This window comes from Silurus aristotelis (assembly GCF_946808225.1).
Source record: "Silurus aristotelis genome assembly, chromosome: 7".
NCBI lineage: Eukaryota > Metazoa > Chordata > Actinopteri > Siluriformes > Siluridae > Silurus > Silurus aristotelis.
In genome coordinates, this window is record NC_139580.1 from 2,543,916 (window position 1) to 2,550,135 (window position 6,220).

The 6,220-nt window shown below is 47.0% G+C and overlaps 1 protein-coding gene and 1 long non-coding RNA gene across 6 annotated transcripts in view; one reads left to right on the forward strand and one right to left on the reverse strand.

Annotated features, from left to right (window-relative positions):
• The window catches only part of LOC310728957 (uncharacterized protein), a 78,370-nt gene that overhangs the window by 54,747 nt on the left and 17,403 nt on the right, over nt 1-6,220 (forward strand). The window contains exon 1 of one of the 4 annotated variants that reach the window (XM_083546874.1): nt 1,734-1,828. The exons of the other annotated variants lie outside the window; for them this stretch is intronic. The gene's annotated coding sequence lies outside the window, so the exon portion shown is untranslated. Of the gene's footprint in view, nt 1-1,733; nt 1,829-6,220 lie in introns of those variants that run through there. 4 annotated transcript variants of the gene reach the window in all.
• LOC310728963 overlaps nt 1-6,220 on the reverse strand; it is a 73,231-nt gene that overhangs the window by 425 nt on the left and 66,586 nt on the right. For both annotated transcript variants that reach the window (XR_014534407.1, XR_014534408.1), the window contains one exon: nt 9-44. This is a non-coding gene — a long non-coding RNA (uncharacterized lncRNA). The remainder of the gene's footprint in view (nt 1-8; nt 45-6,220) is intronic.

Sequence of the window (6,220 nt, forward strand, 5' to 3'; positions counted from 1 at the left end):
GTACTTACCAAAAAAATTCCCCAGAGGAATTCGAAAAAGAAAATCTGTTAAAAAAACATGAATATTAATAAATTAATTACAACGACCAGAAATGAAAAGATGCACAAATACATTACTAGTACATTATTAGCTGACAACACTTTGTAACCGGCCTGCACACACTATTGTTTGGTGTCTATAAAAGACACTTATTAAAGCTATAGAAAGACTAACCATATTAATATATCTTGCATTAAACAAACAGCACACATTTAAGAGCTCTAATAATTATAGAACTGAATCTATGAAGCGTGTGCTAAACTAATTGAAAAGGTCATGCTAATCAGAGAATGGGTAACTTCCATTACCTTTAGTTTAGTTAAAAGATAAATAAGAATTAGTTTGAATCAGCATATACGTTATTAAGGTTATTTTACACCCTTAACCTACAAAGTCACCCAAAATCAAATATAAACTCTGTTGTTAAAACAAGAAAGAGCATAATGTCTCTCACGCACTACCATGCCTGTGGAGAAATGTACACATGAGATTTGGTGGTAGAAATTGGTGTTTTGTTGAGAGGCTGGAGGTAGCCCAAGATTTGGTGGAGACGGTCAGCTCTTTATTCTCTATGCAACAAGATTGTACCAATAACGTGTACAGTAGCTCTAAAGTTAGCTGAACTTACACTTAAGCTAAGCTACATTAGCTAAAATCAATATATCATAGCATAAAGGTAATAACCATGACTACTCATTTAACATTTGAAACACACTTTAATGGTATATATTATAGTGTTGTTTTAAGTTTCTTAACCAAAATCCAAAATGCATTTTTTTGAAATCCAAGTCCACGAGTCACAAGAGAAAAAACTATTACCGCTCAGGAACGTGCAACAGCGGCAAAAGAGACGTCAAGTATGTGAGCATGCGCAAACCAGCACGTGTGTATAGTTACTGTCGAATGAATGGAATCGGCTTGTTTTAATTACGGACTATATACTTTAGATCAAGCTAAATATTTTAAGTAGACTTAAAAAATAACATTATAATCAATGAAAAGAGATTGATTCATTTACGTTACATTTACTAAAGGACAAAAATATTTTTTTAGTGTAAGTTAAAATAAGTAAAGCCATAACGCTCCTAGGAGATGTCATATTGTCGTATTTCCTGTTTGGAAGTTTGATGTAAACATTATCTCAAGCTCTGGCTCCGTAGCTGTGGGATTTTATGCATTGTGCTGTCTGGGTCATTAAAAGAATAAAAGGTAGTACTGGTATTCCTAATAAAGTGGCCAGCGTTTGTATATATTTTTAATTATTTATACATTCATTCATTCAACGTAGGGTTTTACCCCCAAGAGGTTGTACACTGAATATAAACTTTACATACAGTCTACAGCATTTGTTTCTGTATATTATATACATTTTTGAATGGGATTATAAAGGAGTCGAGTGAAATCTGGGTTTTTTTTTCAGATGTGCCTTTTTTCTGCACTCACACAAACAAGGAAAGTAGTTTTGCTTATTTCTGTATTAAAAATAAAAGAATACAGTTGCATTATGCTCTCAGTTAGTGTCACTGCAGCATGGAGCCGATTTCAGCAGCATGTCTGCACAGAGCTGCAGGGTGAACAGATACTGCACCAGGACCACGTGATTTAGGGGAAGCTCAAGCTGCCACCGGAAAACCTGCTTCAGACCACTTTCACTTATACAGAGAACCAGACCTGAAACAAGGAGTCAACTCCGCCCCAGGCTCCGCCCAGGCCCCCCGCAGGCTCTATAGAGACTTGTTTTTGCGCAGTGACGTCAGCATTTGATCCTGATCATCCACCGTCAGAGTCGGTAAGAGAACAGGTTCATTATTACACTCTTAATTACTGTTAGGGCTATTTTTATTTAATAAACAAATAAACTACAGAGAAATAACATTTTACAGAACTAACAGATCATTTAAAGTGATCTAAAAGCGGTTCAGTTTTATAATAATAAATTAATTATAAATAAATTTAATAATTTATAATTAATTTATTATTATAAAACTGAACCGCTTTTAGATAAATAAATTTATAAATAAATTTAATAACCTCTCCTTGAACTGCCACCTTAACGTGGTGGAGGGGTTTGAGTACTCGAATGACCCTAGGAGCTATGTTGTCCGGGGCTATATGCCCCTGGTAGGGTCTCCCAAGGCAAACAGGTCCTGGGCGACGGGTCAGACTAAGAGCGGTTCAAAACCCCTTATGAGAGATACTACATCAGGGACCGTGACGTCGCCCGGTATGGCGCAGCCGGGGCCCCACCCTGGAGCCAGGCCCGGGGTTGGGGCTCGCATGCGAGCGCCTGGTGGCCGGGCCTTCCCCCACAGGGTCCGGCCGGGCTCAGCCCGAAGGAGCGACGTGGGGCCGCCTTCCAGTGGGCTCACCACCTGCAGGAGGGACCGTAAGGGGCCGGTGCTAAGAGGATCGGGCAGCAGTCGAAGGTGGAGGCCTCGACAACCCGATCCCTGGACACGGAAGCTAGCTCTAGGGACGTGGAATGTCACCTCGCTGGCGGGGAAGGAGCCTGAGATTGTGCGTGAGGTTGAGAGGTTCCGACTAGAGATAGTCGGGATCACCTCTACGCACGGCCTGGGCTCTGGAACCACACTCCTCGAGAGAGGATGGACTCTTTACAACTCTGGAGCTGCCCATGGTGAAAGGCGTCGGGCTGGTGTGGGTTTGCTTATAGCCCCCCAGCTCAGCCGCCATGTGTTGGAGTTTACCCCGGTGAACGAGAGGGTCGTTTCCCTGCGCCTACGGGTCGGGGATAGGTCTCTCACTGTCGTGTGTGCCTACGGGCCAAACGGCAGTATAGAGTACCCGGCCTTCTTGGGGTCTCTGGGAGGGGTGCTGGACAGTGCTCCGACTGGGGACTCCGTCGTTCTACTAGGAGACTTCAATGCACACGTGGGCAGCGACAGTGACACCTGGAGGGGCGTGATTGGGAGGAACGGCCCCCCTGATCTGAACCCGAGCGGTGTTCAGTTATTGGACTTCTGTGCTAGTTACAGTTTGTCCATAACGAACACCATGTTCAAGCATAAGGGTGTCCATCAGTACACGTGGCACCAGGACACCCTAGGCCGCAGGTCGATGATCGACTTTGTGGTCGTTTCATCTGACCTGCGGCCGTATGTCTTGGACACTCGGGTAAAGAGAGGGGCGGAGCTGTCAACTGATCACCACCTGGTGGTGAGTTGGATCCGATGGCGGGGGAGGAAGCTGGACAGACTCGGCAGACCCAAGCGTACTGTGAGGGTCTGCTGGGAACGTTTGGCCGAGCCTCCTGTCAGAGAGATCTTCAACTCCCACCTCCGGCAGAGCTTTGACCAGATCCCGAGGGAGGCCGGAGATATTGAGTCCGAGTGGACCATGTTCTCCACCTCCATTGTCGAAGCGGCCGCTCGGAGCTGTGGCAGTAAGGTCTCCGGTGCCTGTCGAGGCGGCAATCCCCGAACCCGGTGGTGGAAACCGGAAGTAAGGGATGCCGTCAAGCTGAAGAAGGAGTCCTACCTGGCCTGGTTGGCTTGTGGGACTCCTGAGGCAGCTGACGGGTACCGGCAGGCCAAGCGAACTGCAGCCCGGGTGGTTATCGAGGCAAAAACTCGGGCCTGGGAGGAGCTCGGTGAGGCCATGGAGAAGGACTATCGGCTGGCCTCGAAGAGATTCTGGCAAACCGTCCGGCGCCTCAGGAGGGGAAAGCAGTGCCCCACCAATGCTGTTTACAGTAGAGGTGGGGAGCTGTTGACCTCAACTGGGGATGTCGTTGGACGGTGGAAGGAATACTTCGAGGATCTCCTCAATCCCGCCGTCACGTCTTCCATTGAGGAAGCAGAGGCTGAGGGCTCAGAGGCGGACTCGTCCATCACCCAAGCTGAAGTCACCGAGGTAGTAAAGAAACTCCTCGGTGGCAGGGCACCGGGGGTGGATGAGATCCGCCCTGAGTACCTCAAGTCTCTGGATGTTGTGGGGCTGTCTTGGCTGACACGCCTCTGCAGCATCGCGTGGCGGTCGGGGACAGTGCCTCTGGAATGGCAGACCGGGGTGGTGGTCCCTCTTTTTAAGAAGGGGGACCGGAGGGTGTGTTCCAACTATAGGGGGATCACACTTCTCAGCCTACCTGGGAAAGTCTATGCCAGGGTACTGGAGAGGAGAATACGGCCGATAGTAGAACCTCGGATTCAGGAGGAACAATGTAGTTTTCGTCCAGGCCGTGGAACACTGGACCAGCTCTATACCCTCTACAGGGTGCTGGAGGGTTCATGGGAGTTTGCCCAACCAGTCCACATGTGCTTTGTGGATTTGGAAAAGGCATTCGACTGTGTCCCTCGCGGCGGCCTGTGGAGGGTGCTCCGGGAGTATGGGGTCGGGGGCCCTTTACTAAGGGCTGTCCGGTCCCTGCATGACCGAAGCAGGAGCTTGGTTCGCATTGCCGGCAGTAAGTCAGACTTGTTCCCGGTGCATGTTGGACTCCGGCAGGGCTGCCCTTTGTCACCGGTTCTGTTCATAATTTTTATGGACAGAATTTCTAGGCGCAGCCAGGGGTCGGAGGGTGTCCGGTTTGGTGACGACACGATTTCGTCTTTGCTCTTTGCAGATGATGTTGTCGTGTTGGCTTCATCAGACCAGGACCTTCAGCATGCACTGGGACGGTTTGCAGCCGAGTGTGAAGCGGCTGGGATGAGAATCAGCACCTCCAAATCCGAGGCCATGGTCCTCAGTCGGAAAAGGGTGGCTTGCCCACTTCAGGTTGGTGGGGAGTTCCTGCCGCAAGTGGAGGAGTTTAAGTATCTTGGGGTTTTGTTCACGAGTGAGGGAAGGGTGGAACGGGAGATTGACAGACGGATCGGTGCAGCTTCTGCAGTAATGCGGTCGATGTACCGGTCTGTCGTGGTGAAGAAGGAGCTGAGCCGCAAGGTGAAACTTTCGATTTACCGGTCAATCTACGTTCCTACTCTCACCTATGGTCATGAGCTCTGGGTCATGACCGAAAGGACAAGATCCCGGATACAGGCGGCCGAAATGTGCTTCCTCCGCAGGGTGGCTGGGCGATCCCTTAGAGATAGGGTGAGAAGCTTAGTCACTCGGGAGGAGCTCGGAGTAGATCCGCTGCTCCTCCACATCGAGAGGGGTCAGCTGAGGTGGCTCGGGCATCTGTTCCGGATGCCTCCTGGACGCCTTCCTGGGAAGGTGTTCCGGGCGCGTCCCACTGGGAGGAGACCCCGGGGAAGACCTAGGACACGCTGGAGAGACTATGTCTCCCGGCTGGCCTGGGAACGCCTTGGTGTCCCCCCGGAAGAGCTGGAAGAAGTGTCTAGGGAGAGGGAAGTCTGGGCATCTTTGCTTAGACTGCTGCCCCCGCGACCCGGCATCGGATAAGCGGGAGAAGATGGATGGATGGATGGATGGATAAATTTAATAATTAATTTTATTCTACATAAAACATTAACACACACATCTTTCCTCAGTTTACATGTGTTGAGAATAGTGACGAGGTGTTTTATAATCTAAGCAAACTATTTTACATTTAGTTTTTATACAATTAATATATAATACATTTTAATATAGGATAAAAAAAAAACCTGTGTCTGATATCACACGTGTGTTGTTTTAGTGTTACAGTGTAAACAGATACGGATTCATTTGAAGTATAAAGTATAGAAGCATATAAGCAGAACCATGTGATAGATGTTTATAAAGTATTGAAGGTTCTGGGGAGTGACTTTACAGTCAAAGCTGTTTGTTTTCACAAAGCCTGAAGCCTGTTTTTACTGAATCCTGCCAAGTAATAAGAAAAATAACCTGGATATTATTTTCTACAGATAACAAATTCTGTACAACAAGAAAAGAGGAACTTAGGGTCACTTGTGACATTTCTAGTTTTACCATAAAAGGAGAAATTTCACGAGTGAAACTGTTTTTTTTTTTAGCTGCCAGAAAGAGTGTGTCTTTTTTTATTATTATATCCTGATAACCAATACATATGAAATCAACCATAAAAGCACTTGATTGTTAATCATTCCTATGTTTTAAATTGGAATCATTTGTAGAATTTTGAAACAGCAGGTTTTGAGCTGCGTCACATTACAATAATTCACATTACACTTTTCCCAAACAATAAAATATTAAATCAATTATGATTTTCAGTCCCACCTAAAGCTACAGCTGATGTTTTACTATCAAAGCAATAAACCCT